This window comes from Diabrotica virgifera, chromosome 3 (genome assembly GCF_917563875.1).
Source record: "Diabrotica virgifera virgifera chromosome 3, PGI_DIABVI_V3a".
NCBI lineage: Eukaryota > Metazoa > Arthropoda > Insecta > Coleoptera > Chrysomelidae > Diabrotica > Diabrotica virgifera.
In genome coordinates this window covers 146,659,145-146,676,785 of record NC_065445.1, presented here as the reverse complement: position 1 = coordinate 146,676,785, position 17,641 = coordinate 146,659,145, and the positions used below count along the sequence as shown (strand labels likewise).

Here is a 17,641-nt window from a genome sequence, read left to right as displayed (position 1 = left end):
TCACAAGCAAAAGATACATATAATCCTAAATTTTCACTTTTCTATCTTTAACCGTTATTTTTTTAAAAAAATTTCGTTGTTTAACATCTATATATATAAAATTCTCTTTCGCAGGCTTTGTTGCCAAACTCCTCCGAAACCACTTGACCGATTTTCATGAAATTTGGCAGGTGGACTGGACCGGACAGGGAGTAGGTTGTTATCTATATTTCATAGCCGTACGTTATAAGGGGGCTTTGCCCCCCCTAAAATTTTTTTTTATTTTTCGACAAACCCATTTTTCTTAATTGTATATGATTCACAAGCAAAAGATACATATATCCTAAATTTTCACTTTTCTATCTTTAACCGTTATTTTTTTTAAAAAATTTCGTGGTTTAACATCTATATATATAAAATTCTAATTCGCAGGCTTTGTTACCGTACTCCTCCGAAACCGCTTGACCGATTTTCATGAAATTTGGCAGGTGGATTCGACCGGACAGGGAGTAGGTTGTTATCTATATTTCATAGCCGTACGTTATAAGGGGGCTTTGCCCCCCCTAAAATTTTTTTTTATTTTTCGACAAACCGATTTTTCTTAATTGTATATGATTCACAAGCAAAAGATACATATAATCCTAAATTTTCACTTTTCTATCTTTAACCGTTATTTTTTTAAAAAAATTTCGTGGTTTAACATCTATATATATAAAATTCTAATTCGCAGGCTTTGTTACCGTACTCCTCCGAAACCGCTTGACCGATTTTCATGAAATTTGGCAGGTGGATTCGACCGGACAGGGAGTAGGTTGTTATCTATATTTCATAGCCGTACGTTATAAGGGGGCTTTGCCCCCCCTAAAATTTTTTTTTATTTTTCGACAAACCCATTTTTCTTAATTGTATATGATTCACAAGCAAAAGATACATATAATCCTAAATTTTCACTTTTCTATCTTTAACCGTTATTTTTTTAAAAAAATTTCGTGGTTTAACATCTATATATATAAAATTCTCTTTCGCAGGCTTTGTTGCCAAACTCCTCCGAAACCGCTTGACCGATTTTCATGAAATTTGGCAGGTGGACTCGACCGGACAGGGAGTAGGTTGTTATCTATATTTCATAGCCGTACGTTATAAGGGGGCTTTGCCCCCCCTAAAATTTTTTTTTTATTTTTCGACAAACCGATTTTTCTTAATTGTATATGATTCACAAGCAAAAGATACATATAATCCTAAATTTTCACTTTTCTATCTTTAACCGTTATTTTTTTAAAAAAATTTCGTGGTTTAACATCTATATATATAAAATTCTCTTTCGCAGGCTTTGTTGCCAAACTCCTCCGAAACCACTTGACCGATTTTCATGAAATTTGGCAGGTGGACTGGACCGGACAGGGAGTAGGTTGTTATCTATATTTCATAGCCGTACGTTATAAGGGGGCTTTGCCCCCCCTAAAATTTTTTTTTATTTTTCGACAAACCGATTTTTCTTAATTGTATATGATTCACAAGCAAAAGATACATATAATCCTAAATTTTCACTTTTCTATCTTTAACCGTTATTTTTTTAAAAAAATTTCGTGGTTTAACATCTATATATAAAATTCTAATTCGCAGGCTTTGTTACCGTACTCCTCCGAAACCGCTTGACCGATTTTCATGAAATTTGGCAGGTGGACTGGACCGGACAGGGAGTAGGTTGTTATCTATATTTCATAGCTGTACGTTATAAGGGGGCTTTGCCCCCCCTAAATTTTTTTTTTATTTTTCGACAAACCGATTTTTCTTAATTGTATATGATTCACAAGCAAAAGATACATATAATCCTAAATTTTCACTTTTCTATCTTTAACCGTTATTTTTTTAAAAAAATTTCGTGGTTTAACATCTATATATATAAAATTCTAATTCGCAGGCTTTGTTACCGTACTCCTCCGAAACCGCTTGACCGATTTTCATGAAATTTGGCAGGTGGACTCGACCGGACAGGGAGTAGGTTGTTATCTATATTTCATAGCCGTACGTTATAAGGGGGCTTTGCCCCCCCTAAAATTTTTTTTTATTTTTCGACAAACCGATTTTTCTTAATTGTATATGATTCACAAGCAAAAGATACATATAATCCTAAATTTTCACTTTTCTATCTTTAACCGTTATTTTTTTAAAAAAATTTCGTAGTTTAACATCTATATATATAAAATTCTCTTTCGCAGGCTTTGTTGCCAAACTCCTCCGAAACCGCTTGACCGATTTTCATGAAATTTGGCAGGTGGACTCGACCGGACAGGGAGTAGGTTGTTATCTATATTTCATAGCCGTACGTTATAAGGGGGCTTTGCCCCCCCTAAAATTTTTTTTTTATTTTTCGACAAACCGATTTTTCTTAATTGTATATGATTCACAAGCAAAAGATACATATAATCCGGACAGGGAGTAGGTTGTTATCTATATTTCATAGCCGTACGTTATAAGGGGGCTTTGCCCCCCCTAAAATTTTTTTTTATTTTTCGACAAACCGATTTTTCTTAATTGTATATGATTCACAAGCAAAAGATACATATAATCCTAAATTTTCACTTTTCTATCTTTAACCGTTATTTTTTTAAAAAAATTTCGTGGTTTAACATCTATATATATAAAATTCTAATTCGCAGGCTTTGTTACCGTACTCCTCCGAAACCGCTTGACCGATTTTCATGAAATTTGGCAGGTGGACTCGACCGGACAGGGAGTAGGTTGTTATCTATATTTCATAGCCGTACGTTATAAGGGGGCTTTGCCCCCCCTAAAATTTTTTTTTATTTTTCGACAAACCGATTTTTCTTAATTGTATATGATTCACAAGCAAAAGATACATATAATCCTAAATTTTCACTTTTCTATCTTTAACCGTTATTTTTTTAAAAAAATTTCGTAGTTTAACATCTATATATATAAAATTCTCTTTCGCAGGCTTTGTTGCCAAACTCCTCCGAAACCGCTTGACCGATTTTCATGAAATTTGGCAGGTGGACTCGACCGGACAGGGAGTAGGTTGTTATCTATATTTCATAGCCGTAAGTTATAAGGGGGCTTTGCCCCCCCTAAAATTTTTTTTTATTTTTCGACAAACCGATTTTTCTTAATTGTATATGATTCACAAGCAAAAGATACATATAATCCTAAATTTTCACTTTTCTATCTTTAACCGTTATTTTTTTAAAAAAATTTCGTAGTTTAACATCTATATATATAAAATTCTCTTTCGCAGGCTTTGTTGCCAAACTCCTCCGTAACCACTTGACCGATTTTCATGAAATTTGGCAGGTACACTCGACCGAACATGGAGTAGGTTGTTATCTATATTTCATGTCCGTACGTCATAAGGGGGCTTTGCCCCCCCCTAATATTTTTTTTTATTTTTCGACAAACCGATTTTTCTTAATTCTATATGATTCAGAAGCAAAAGATACATACAATCCTAAATTTTCACTTTTCTATCTTTAACCGTTATTTTTTTAAAAAAATTTCGTGGTTTAACATCTATATATATAAAATTCTAATTCGCAGGCTTTGTTACCGTACTCCTCCGAAACCGCTTGACTGATTTTCATGAAATTTGGCAGGTGGACTCGACCGGACAGGGAGTAGGTTGTTATCTATATTTCATAGCCGTACGTTATAAGGGGGCTTTGCCCCCCCTAATATTTTTTTTTATTTTTCGACAAACCGATTTTTCTTAATTGTATATGATTCAGAACCAAAAGATACATACAATCCTAAATTTTCACTTTTCTATCTTTAACCGTTATTTTTTTAAAAAAATTTCGTGGTTTAACATCTATATATATAAAATTCTAATTCGCAGGCTTTGTTACCGTACTCCTCCGAAACCGCTTGACCGATTTTCATGAAATTTGGCAGGTGGACTCGACCGGACAGGGAGTAGGTTGTTATCTATATTTCATAGCCGTACGTTATAAGGGGGCTTTGCCCCCCCTAAAATTTTTTTTTATTTTTCGACAAACCGATTTTTCTTAATTGTATATGATTCACAAGCAAAAGATACATACAATCCTAAATTTTCACTTTTCTATCTTTAACCGTTATTTTTTTAAAAAAATTTCGTAGTTTAACATCTATATATATAAAATTCTCTTTCGCAGGCTTTGTTGCCAAACTCCTCCGAAACCGCTTGACCGATTTTCATGAAATTTGGCAGGTGGACTCGACCGGACAGGGAGTAGGTTGTTATCTATATTTCATAGCCGTACGTTATAAGGGGGCTTTGCCCCCCCTAAAATTTTTTTTTTATTTTTCGACAAACCGATTTTTCTTAATTGTATATGATTCACAAGCAAAAGATACATATAATCCTAAATTTTCACTTTTCTATCTTTAACCGTTATTTTTTTAAAAAAATTTCGTGGTTTAACATCTATATATATAAAATTCTCTTTCGCAGGCTTTGTTGCCAAACTCCTCCGAAACCACTTGACCGATTTTCATGAAATTTGGCAGGTGGACTGGACCGGACAGGGAGTAGGTTGTTATCTATATTTCATAGCCGTACGTTATAAGGGGGCTTTGCCCCCCCTAAAATTTTTTTTTATTTTTCGACAAACCGATTTTTCTTAATTGTATATGATTCACAAGCAAAAGATACATATAATCCTAAATTTTCACTTTTCTATCTTTAACCGTTATTTTTTTAAAAAAATTTCGTAGTTTAACATCTATATATAAAATTCTAATTCGCAGGCTTTGTTACCGTACTCCTCCGAAACCGCTTGACCGATTTTCATGAAATTTGGCAGGTGGACTGGACCGGACAGGGAGTAGGTTGTTATCTATATTTCATAGCTGCACGTTATAAGGGGGCTTTGCCCCCCCTAAATTTTTTTTTTATTTTTCGACAAACCGATTTTTCTTAATTGTATATGATTCACAAGCAAAAGATACATATAATCCTAAATTTTCACTTTTCTATCTTTAACCGTTATTTTTTTAAAAAAATTTCGTGGTTTAACATCTATATATATAAAATTCTAATTCGCAGGCTTTGTTACCGTACTCCTCCGAAACCGCTTGACCGATTTTCATGAAATTTGGCAGGTGGACTCGACCGGACAGGGAGTAGGTTGTTATCTATATTTCATAGCCGTACGTTATAAGGGGGCTTTGCCCCCCCTAAAATTTTTTTTTATTTTTCGACAAACCGATTTTTCTTAATTGTATATGATTCACAAGCAAAAGATACATATAATCCTAAATTTTCACTTTTCTATCTTTAACCGTTATTTTTTTAAAAAAATTTCGTAGTTTAACATCTATATATATAAAATTCTCTTTCGCAGGCTTTGTTGCCAAACTCCTCCGAAACCGCTTGACCGATTTTCATGAAATTTGGCAGGTGGACTCGACCGGACAGGGAGTAGGTTGTTATCTATATTTCATAGCCGTACGTTATAAGGGGGCTTTGCCCCCCCTAAAATTTTTTTTTTATTTTTCGACAAACCGATTTTTCTTAATTGTATATGATTCACAAGCAAAAGATACATATAATCCGGACAGGGAGTAGGTTGTTATCTATATTTCATAGCCGTACGTTATAAGGGGGCTTTGCCCCCCCTAAAATTTTTTTTTATTTTTCGACAAACCGATTTTTCTTAATTGTATATGATTCACAAGCAAAAGATACATATAATCCTAAATTTTCACTTTTCTATCTTTAACCGTTATTTTTTTAAAAAAATTTCGTGGTTTAACATCTATATATATAAAATTCTAATTCGCAGGCTTTGTTACCGTACTCCTCCGAAACCGCTTGACCGATTTTCATGAAATTTGGCAGGTGGACTCGACCGGACAGGGAGTAGGTTGTTATCTATATTTCATAGCCGTACGTTATAAGGGGGCTTTGCCCCCCCTAAAATTTTTTTTTATTTTTCGACAAACCGATTTTTCTTAATTGTATATGATTCACAAGCAAAAGATACATATAATCCTAAATTTTCACTTTTCTATCTTTAACCGTTATTTTTTTAAAAAAATTTCGTAGTTTAACATCTATATATATAAAATTCTCTTTCGCAGGCTTTGTTGCCAAACTCCTCCGAAACCGCTTGACCGATTTTCATGAAATTTAGCAGGTGGACTCGACCGGACAGGGAGTAGGTTGTTATCTATATTTCATAGCCGTACGTTATAAGGGGGCTTTGCCCCCCCTAAAACCACTTGACCGATTTTCATGAAATTTGGCAGGTGGACTCGACCGGACAGGGAGTAGGTTGTTATCTATATTTCATAGCCGTACGTTATAAGGGGGCTTTGCCCCCCCTAATATTTTTTTTTATTTTTCGACAAACCGATTTTTCTTAATTGTATATGATTCAGAACCAAAAGATACATACAATCCTAAATTTTCACTTTTCTATCTTTAACCGTTATTTTTTTAAAAAAATTTCGTGGTTTAACATCTATATATATAAAATTCTAATTCGCAGGCTTTGTTACCGTACTCCTCCGAAACCGCTTGACCGATTTTCATGAAATTTGGCAGGTGGACTCGACCGGACAGGGAGTAGGTTGTTATCTATATTTCATAGCCGTACGTTATAAGGGGGCTTTGCCCCCCCTAAAATTTTTTTTTATTTTTCGACAAACCGATTTTTCTTAATTGTATATGATTCACAAGCAAAAGATACATACAATCCTAAATTTTCACTTTTCTATCTTTAACCGTTATTTTTTTAAAAAAATTTCGTAGTTTAACATCTATATATATAAAATTCTCTTTCGCAGGCTTTGTTGCCAAACTCCTCCGAAACCGCTTGACCGATTTTCATGAAATTTGGCAGGTGGACTCGACCGGACAGGGAGTAGGTTGTTATCTATATTTCATAGCCGTACGTTATAAGGGGGCTTTGCCCCCCCTAAAATTTTTTTTTTATTTTTCGACAAACCGATTTTTCTTAATTGTATATGATTCACAAGCAAAAGATACATATAATCCTAAATTTTCACTTTTCTATCTTTAACAGTTATTTTTTTAAAAAAATTTCGTGGTTTAACATCTATATATATAAAATTCTCTTTCGCAGGCTTTGTTGCCAAACTCCTCCGAAACCACTTGACCGATTTTCATGAAATTTGGCAGGTGGACTGGACCGGACAGGGAGTAGGTTGTTATCTATATTTCATAGCCGTACGTTATAAGGGGGCTTTGCCCCCCCTAAAATTTTTTTTTATTTTTCGACAAACCGATTTTTCTTAATTGTATATGATTCACAAGCAAAAGATACATATAATCCTAAATTTTCACTTTTCTATCTTTAACCGTTATTTTTTTAAAAAAATTTCGTGGTTTAACATCTATATATAAAATTCTAATTCGCAGGCTTTGTTACCGTACTCCTCCGAAACCGCTTGACCGATTTTCATGAAATTTGGCAGGTGGACTGGACCGGACAGGGAGTAGGTTGTTATCTATATTTCATAGCTGTACGTTATAAGGGGGCTTTGCCCCCCCTAAATTTTTTTTTTATTTTTCGACAAACCGATTTTTCTTAATTGTATATGATTCACAAGCAAAAGATACATATAATCCTAAATTTTCACTTTTCTATCTTTAACCGTTATTTTTTTAAAAAAATTTCGTGGTTTAACATCTATATATATAAAATTCTAATTCGCAGGCTTTGTTACCGTACTCCTCCGAAACCGCTTGACCGATTTTCATGAAATTTGGCAGGTGGACTCGACCGGACAGGGAGTAGGTTGTTATCTATATTTCATAGCCGTACGTTATAAGGGGGCTTTGCCCCCCCTAAAATTTTTTTTTATTTTTCGACAAACCGATTTTTCTTAATTGTATATGATTCACAAGCAAAAGATACATATAATCCTAAATTTTCACTTTTCTATCTTTAACCGTTATTTTTTTAAAAAAATTTCGTAGTTTAACATCTATATATATAAAATTCTCTTTCGCAGGCTTTGTTGCCAAACTCCTCCGAAACCGCTTGACCGATTTTCATGAAATTTGGCAGGTGGACTCGACCGGACAGGGAGTAGGTTGTTATCTATATTTCATAGCCGTACGTTATAAGGGGGCTTTGCCCCCCCTAAAATTTTTTTTTTATTTTTCGACAAACCGATTTTTCTTAATTGTATATGATTCACAAGCAAAAGATACATATAATCCGGACAGGGAGTAGGTTGTTATCTATATTTCATAGCCGTACGTTATAAGGGGGCTTTGCCCCCCCTAAAATTTTTTTTTATTTTTCGACAAACCGATTTTTCTTAATTGTATATGATTCACAAGCAAAAGATACATATAATCCTAAATTTTCACTTTTCTATCTTTAACCGTTATTTTTTTAAAAAAATTTCGTGGTTTAACATCTATATATATAAAATTCTAATTCGCAGGCTTTGTTACCGTACTCCTCCGAAACCGCTTGACCGATTTTCATGAAATTTGGCAGGTGGACTCGACCGGACAGGGAGTAGGTTGTTATATATATTTCATAGCCGTACGTTATAAGGGGGCTTTGCCCCCCCTAAAATTTTTTTTTATTTTTCGACAAACCGATTTTTCTTAATTGTATATGATTCACAAGCAAAAGATACATATAATCCTAAATTTTCACTTTTCTATCTTTAACCGTTATTTTTTTAAAAAAATTTCGTAGTTTAACATCTATATATATAAAATTCTCTTTCGCAGGCTTTGTTGCCAAACTCCTCCGAAACCGCTTGACCGATTTTCATGAAATTTGGCAGGTGGACTCGACCGGACAGGGAGTAGGTTGTTATCTATATTTCATAGCCGTACGTTATAAGGGGGCTTTGCCCCCCCTAAAATTTTTTTTTATTTTTCGACAAACCGATTTTTCTTAATTGTATATGATTCACAAGCAAAAGATACATATAATCCTAAATTTTCACTTTTCTATCTTTAACCGTTATTTTTTTAAAAAAATTTCGTAGTTTAACATCTATATATATAAAATTCTCTTTCGCAGGCTTTGTTGCCAAACTCCTCCGTAACCACTTGACCGATTTTCATGAAATTTGGCAGGTACACTCGACCGAACATGGAGTAGGTTGTTATCTATATTTCATGTCCGTACGTCATAAGGGGGCTTTGCCCCCCCCTAATATTTTTTTTTATTTTTCGACAAACCGATTTTTCTTAATTCTATATGATTCAGAAGCAAAAGATACATACAATCCTAAATTTTCACTTTTCTATCTTTAACCGTTATTTTTTTAAAAAAATTTCGTGGTTTAACATCTATATATATAAAATTCTAATTCGCAGGCTTTGTTACCGTACTCCTCCGAAACCGCTTGACTGATTTTCATGAAATTTGGCAGGTGGACTCGACCGGACAGGGAGTAGGTTGTTATCTATATTTCATAGCCGTACGTTATAAGGGGGCTTTGCCCCCCCTAATATTTTTTTTTATTTTTCGACAAACCGATTTTTCTTAATTGTATATGATTCAGAACCAAAAGATACATACAATCCTAAATTTTCACTTTTCTATCTTTAACCGTTATTTTTTTAAAAAAATTTCGTGGTTTAACATCTATATATATAAAATTCTAATTCGCAGGCTTTGTTACCGTACTCCTCCGAAACCGCTTGACCGATTTTCATGAAATTTGGCAGGTGGACTCGACCGGACAGGGAGTAGGTTGTTATCTATATTTCATAGCCGTACGTTATAAGGGGGCTTTGCCCCCCCTAAAATTTTTTTTTATTTTTCGACAAACCGATTTTTCTTAATTGTATATGATTCACAAGCAAAAGATACATACAATCCTAAATTTTCACTTTTCTATCTTTAACCGTTATTTTTTTAAAAAAATTTCGTAGTTTAACATCTATATATATAAAATTCTCTTTCGCAGGCTTTGTTGCCAAACTCCTCCGAAACCGCTTGACCGATTTTCATGAAATTTGGCAGGTGGACTCGACCGGACAGGGAGTAGGTTGTTATCTATATTTCATAGCCGTACGTTATAAGGGGGCTTTGCCCCCCCTAAAATTTTTTTTTTATTTTTCGACAAACCGATTTTTCTTAATTGTATATGATTCACAAGCAAAAGATACATATAATCCTAAATTTTCACTTTTCTATCTTTAACCGTTATTTTTTTAAAAAAATTTCGTGGTTTAACATCTATATATATAAAATTCTCTTTCGCAGGCTTTGTTGCCAAACTCCTCCGAAACCACTTGACCGATTTTCATGAAATTTGGCAGGTGGACTGGACCGGACAGGGAGTAGGTTGTTATCTATATTTCATAGCCGTACGTTATAAGGGGGCTTTGCCCCCCCTAAAATTTTTTTTTATTTTTCGACAAACCGATTTTTCTTAATTGTATATGATTCACAAGCAAAAGATACATATAATCCTAAATTTTCACTTTTCTATCTTTAACCGTTATTTTTTTAAAAAAATTTCGTGGTTTAACATCTATATATAAAATTCTAATTCGCAGGCTTTGTTACCGTACTCCTCCGAAACCGCTTGACCGATTTTCATGAAATTTGGCAGGTGGACTGGACCGGACAGGGAGTAGGTTGTTATCTATATTTCATAGCTGTACGTTATAAGGGGGCTTTGCCCCCCCTAAATTTTTTTTTTATTTTTCGACAAACCGATTTTTCTTAATTGTATATGATTCACAAGCAAAAGATACATATAATCCTAAATTTTCACTTTTCTATCTTTAACCGTTATTTTTTTAAAAAAATTTCGTGGTTTAACATCTATATATATAAAATTCTAATTCGCAGGCTTTGTTACCGTACTCCTCCGAAACCGCTTGACCGATTTTCATGAAATTTGGCAGGTGGACTCGACCGGACAGGGAGTAGGTTGTTATCTATATTTCATAGCCGTACGTTATAAGGGGGCTTTGCCCCCCCTAAAATTTTTTTTTATTTTTCGACAAACCGATTTTTCTTAATTGTATATGATTCACAAGCAAAAGATACATATAATCCTAAATTTTCACTTTTCTATCTTTAACCGTTATTTTTTTAAAAAAATTTCGTAGTTTAACATCTATATATATAAAATTCTCTTTCGCAGGCTTTGTTGCCAAACTCCTCCGAAACCGCTTGACCGATTTTCATGAAATTTGGCAGGTGGACTCGACCGGACAGGGAGTAGGTTGTTATCTATATTTCATAGCCGTACGTTATAAGGGGGCTTTGCCCCCCCTAAAATTTTTTTTTTATTTTTCGACAAACCGATTTTTCTTAATTGTATATGATTCACAAGCAAAAGATACATATAATCCGGACAGGGAGTAGGTTGTTATCTATATTTCATAGCCGTACGTTATAAGGGGGCTTTGCCCCCCCTAAAATTTTTTTTTATTTTTCGACAAACCGATTTTTCTTAATTGTATATGATTCACAAGCAAAAGATACATATAATCCTAAATTTTCACTTTTCTATCTTTAACCGTTATTTTTTTAAAAAAATTTCGTGGTTTAACATCTATATATATAAAATTCTAATTCGCAGGCTTTGTTACCGTACTCCTCCGAAACCGCTTGACCGATTTTCATGAAATTTGGCAGGTGGACTCGACCGGACAGGGAGTAGGTTGTTATCTATATTTCATAGCCGTACGTTATAAGGGGGCTTTGCCCCCCCTAAAATTTTTTTTTATTTTTCGACAAACCGATTTTTCTTAATTGTATATGATTCACAAGCAAAAGATACATATAATCCTAAATTTTCACTTTTCTATCTTTAACCGTTATTTTTTTAAAAAAATTTCGTAGTTTAACATCTATATATATAAAATTCTCTTTCGCAGGCTTTGTTGCCAAACTCCTCCGAAACCGCTTGACCGATTTTCATGAAATTTGGCAGGTGGACTCGACCGGACAGGGAGTAGGTTGTTATCTATATTTCATAGCCGTACGTTATAAGGGGGCTTTGCCCCCCCTAAAACCACTTGACCGATTTTCATGAAATTTGGCAGGTGGACTCGACCGGACAGGGAGTAGGTTGTTATCTATATTTCATAGCCGTACGTTATAAGGGGGCTTTGCCCCCCCTAATATTTTTTTTTATTTTTCGACAAACCGATTTTTCTTAATTGTATATGATTCAGAACCAAAAGATACATACAATCCTAAATTTTCACTTTTCTATCTTTAACCGTTATTTTTTTAAAAAAATTTCGTGGTTTAACATCTATATATATAAAATTCTAATTCGCAGGCTTTGTTACCGTACTCCTCCGAAACCGCTTGACCGATTTTCATGAAATTTGGCAGGTGGACTCGACCGGACAGGGAGTAGGTTGTTATCTATATTTCATAGCCGTACGTTATAAGGGGGCTTTGCCCCCCCTAAAATTTTTTTTTATTTTTCGACAAACCGATTTTTCTTAATTGTATATGATTCACAAGCAAAAGATACATACAATCCTAAATTTTCACTTTTCTATCTTTAACCGTTATTTTTTTAAAAAAATTTCGTAGTTTAACATCTATATATATAAAATTCTCTTTCGCAGGCTTTGTTGCCAAACTCCTCCGAAACCGCTTGACCGATTTTCATGAAATTTGGCAGGTGGACTCGACCGGACAGGGAGTAGGTTGTTATCTATATTTCATAGCCGTACGTTATAAGGGGGCTTTGCCCCCCCTAAAATTTTTTTTTTATTTTTCGACAAACCGATTTTTCTTAATTGTATATGATTCACAAGCAAAAGATACATATAATCCTAAATTTTCACTTTTCTATCTTTAACCGTTATTTTTTTAAAAAAATTTCGTGGTTTAACATCTATATATATAAAATTCTCTTTCGCAGGCTTTGTTGCCAAACTCCTCCGAAACCACTTGACCGATTTTCATGAAATTTGGCAGGTGGACTGGACCGGACAGGGAGTAGGTTGTTATCTATATTTCATAGCCGTACGTTATAAGGGGGCTTTGCCCCCCCTAAAATTTTTTTTTATTTTTCGACAAACCGATTTTTCTTAATTGTATATGATTCACAAGCAAAAGATACATATAATCCTAAATTTTCACTTTTCTATCTTTAACCGTTATTTTTTTAAAAAAATTTCGTGGTTTAACATCTATATATAAAATTCTAATTCGCAGGCTTTGTTACCGTACTCCTCCGAAACCGCTTGACCGATTTTCATGAAATTTGGCAGGTGGACTGGACCGGACAGGGAGTAGGTTGTTATCTATATTTCATAGCTGTACGTTATAAGGGGGCTTTGCCCCCCCTAAATTTTTTTTTTATTTTTCGACAAACCGATTTTTCTTAATTGTATATGATTCACAAGCAAAAGATACATATAATCCTAAATTTTCACTTTTCTATCTTTAACCGTTATTTTTTTAAAAAAATTTCGTGGTTTAACATCTATATATATAAAATTCTAATTCGCAGGCTTTGTTACCGTACTCCTCCGAAACCGCTTGACCGATTTTCATGAAATTTGGCAGGTGGACTCGACCGGACAGGGAGTAGGTTGTTATCTATATTTCATAGCCGTACGTTATAAGGGGGCTTTGCCCCCCCTAAAATTTTTTTTTATTTTTCGACAAACCGATTTTTCTTAATTGTATATGATTCACAAGCAAAAGATACATATAATCCTAAATTTTCACTTTTCTATCTTTAACCGTTATTTTTTTAAAAAAATTTCGTAGTTTAACATCTATATATATAAAATTCTCTTTCGCAGGCTTTGTTGCCAAACTCCTCCGAAACCGCTTGACCGATTTTCATGAAATTTGGCAGGTGGACTCGACCGGACAGGGAGTAGGTTGTTATCTATATTTCATAGCCGTACGTTATAAGGGGGCTTTGCCCCCCCTAAAATTTTTTTTTTATTTTTCGACAAACCGATTTTTCTTAATTGTATATGATTCACAAGCAAAAGATACATATAATCCGGACAGGGAGTAGGTTGTTATCTATATTTCATAGCCGTACGTTATAAGGGGGCTTTGCCCCCCCTAAAATTTTTTTTTATTTTTCGACAAACCGATTTTTCTTAATTGTATATGATTCACAAGCAAAAGATACATATAATCCTAAATTTTCACTTTTCTATCTTTAACCGTTATTTTTTTAAAAAAATTTCGTGGTTTAACATCTATATATATAAAATTCTAATTCGCAGGCTTTGTTACCGTACTCCTCCGAAACCGCTTGACCGATTTTCATGAAATTTGGCAGGTGGACTCGACCGGACAGGGAGTAGGTTGTTATCTATATTTCATAGCCGTACGTTATAAGGGGGCTTTGCCCCCCCTAAAATTTTTTTTTATTTTTCGACAAACCGATTTTTCTTAATTGTATATGATTCACAAGCAAAAGATACATATAATCCTAAATTTTCACTTTTCTATCTTTAACCGTTATTTTTTTAAAAAAATTTCGTAGTTTAACATCTATATATATAAAATTCTCTTTCGCAGGCTTTGTTGCCAAACTCCTCCGAAACCGCTTGACCGATTTTCATGAAATTTGGCAGGTGGACTCGACCGGACAGGGAGTAGGTTGTTATCTATATTTCATAGCCGTACGTTATAAGGGGGCTTTGCCCCCCCTAAAATTTTTTTTTTATTTTTCGACAAACCGATTTTTCTTAATTGTATATGATTCACAAGCAAAAGATACATATAATCCGGACAGGGAGTAGGTTGTTATCTATATTTCATAGCCGTACGTTATAAGGGGGCTTTGCCCCCCCTAAAATTTTTTTTTATTTTTCGACAAACCGATTTTTCTTAATTGTATATGATTCACAAGCAAAAGATACATATAATCCTAAATTTTCACTTTTCTATCTTTAACCGTTATTTTTTTAAAAAAATTTCGTGGTTTAACATCTATATATATAAAATTCTAATTCGCAGGCTTTGTTACCGTACTCCTCCGAAACCGCTTGACCGATTTTCATGAAATTTGGCAGGTGGACTCGACCGGACAGGGAGTAGGTTGTTATCTATATTTCATAGCCGTACGTTATAAGGGGGCTTTGCCCCCCCTAAAATTTTTTTTTATTTTTCGACAAACCGATTTTTCTTAATTGTATATGATTCACAAGCAAAAGATACATATAATCCTAAATTTTCACTTTTCTATCTTTAACCGTTATTTTTTTAAAAAAATTTCGTAGTTTAACATCTATATATATAAAATTCTCTTTCGCAGGCTTTGTTGCCAAACTCCTCCGAAACCGCTTGACCGATTTTCATGAAATTTGGCAGGTGGACTCGACCGGACAGGGAGTAGGTTGTTATCTATATTTCATAGCCGTACGTTATAAGGGGGCTTTGCCCCCCCTAAAACCACTTGACCGATTTTCATGAAATTTGGCAGGTATACTCCCTGCTGAGTTGCGAACAAAACGGTGCTATTTTTACTTCTCTAGCGCAGTCCGTTTCCGAACTGCGTTATGCCGTGCGTTAGCGCGAACCGTAAGTCGTAGAAAAATTCTGAGCACAGAAGAAGAAACAACGGGAAATTTTATAATAGCAAAGTGCAGCAGATTAACTTTTGGACTCAAATTGGATAAAATATGAATTTTTTAATTTTACGAAATTTTCAAAAAATCTTGCTTTCGCTGGGCAAACCATCCAGTTTATTCATGTTAACTAGATGAACAAACGAAAAATATCGTGAACACTATTGCGTGTCTTAAATGATCGATAATATTTTTTGTTATTGTCATAATTAATTAATATTTAGAATTTTAAGGTATGAATTAAAAAAAAATTTATTTTACATTTAATATTTGATGGGGGCGAGTTAAAAGTGCACTGAGTCATGCAGTGCTCTATGGGTGCAACAGTATGTTTTTGAATTCCTGAGAGAGAAGGTGTGGTCATATCAAAGGAATGTTATATATGTTTCATATCTCTCAATGCTACTCACTGTGTTGCCTATTCAAAATGGAAGAATATGTGTTTTAATTTATAAGAGAGATGGTTTGGACATATCAAAATAATTTTATACAAATTTGTTTAATATTTCTCAATACAAGTTACTGTTTTGCTGAAAAAATGGAAGAATATGGGTTGGTTTATTCATGAGCGAGATGGTTTGGTCATATGAAAAGAATGTTATATACTATATAACATTGTTTTCGAATATATAAGATATTAGGTTTAATATTTCTCAATGCAAATCAGTATTTTGCCGGCTTAAAGGAGAAGAATATGTGTTTGAATTCGTGGGTGAGATGGTTTGGACAGATCAAAAGAAAGTTATAAAATTATGTTTAATATTTCTCAATGCAAATTACTGTTTTACCGACTTAAAAGTGGAAGAATATGTGTTTGTAATTTATGAGGGAGGTGGTTTGGTCATATCAAAAGAAAGTTAAGTATATATGTTTAATATTTCTCAATACTACTTACTATTTTGCCTACCTAAAAGTTGAAAAATGTGGGTTTCAATTCATGAGTGAAAGAGTATGACGTATTTGATTTCATTTGAGAGATGGTTTGGTCATATCAATAAAATGTTATATTTTTAATATGTCTCAATGCAAATTACTGTTTTGCCGACTTAAAAGTAGAAGAATATGTGTTTTAATTGATAAGAGAGATGGTTTGGAAATATACAAAGAAAATGATGTCTTGATTCCGCTTATACTAATGATTCCAACGGACTTACCGTTTGAAAATTGCAAGAATAACTTCGTTTAAAAAGTAACGAGTTTTCAGGTTTGGCACACGGAAATTTTTTGCGCGTAGGGAAACCGTCATCGTTACAGTGGAACCTCGATAAGTCGGATTAATCAGGACCGCGGCCGATCCGGTTTATCGAAAATCCGAGTAAGCCGGAGAATATGGTAAAAATTAATAAAATACTGATACTTACATACAGATAAACTTCCATTATAATTGCAAAAACATGAAATACATACATAGCACAGTAGGTACATCTAAATTACGTACAGTGGTATACAGTATTGTTCATTTCTTGGTAAAAAACTCATACAGTAACATTTTTATTGTTGAAATGTTTGTTTGATGAAAATCGGTCCGGGTTAGCCGGACTTCCGGGTTATTGGAGGCCGACTTATCGGGGTTCCACTGTATTTATTTTGCACCAAGAATAGAGTATTGTTTATAAAAAAGTATTACATTGATGCAAATTTTTGTCATACATTATTTTTTAGATTTTCTGTTAATTTACTTAGTGAACTTTGAGATATCATTATTTAATTCACAATAACACCGGTACGAAGTTCGTCGGGTCAGTAATTAAAATAAAATTAAAATTATATACAATTTTGTTTACTTTGCTGGTGCAGAATTTAGACACACAACCCTATGACGTCACGACACGTTTTAGGCTAGCTGCAATAATTTAAATTTAGAATTGTTTTTAGGGGCCAAACGGAACACAAAAACAACTTTTTATCTTTGATACATGTTTTAAATTATTTTATGTTGCGATTTATAACATTCTTTTCGAATTTCAAATTTATGCAAGTTCCTTATTGACCTAGAATCAAAATTATAACACATTATCTAATTATGACCCACTATCTAAGGTGCAACGAAGTTCACCGGGTCATCTAGTCTATATATATAAAATTCTAATTCGCAGGCTTTGTTACCGTACTCCTCCGAAACCGCTTGAC

At 33.8% G+C, this 17,641-nt stretch overlaps 1 protein-coding gene across 11 annotated transcripts in view; it reads right to left on the bottom strand.

The window, feature by feature from the left end:
* The window catches only part of LOC114334083 (protein son of sevenless), a 652,420-nt gene that overhangs the window by 474,791 nt on the left and 159,988 nt on the right, over positions 1 to 17,641 (bottom strand). The window lies entirely within an intron of this gene.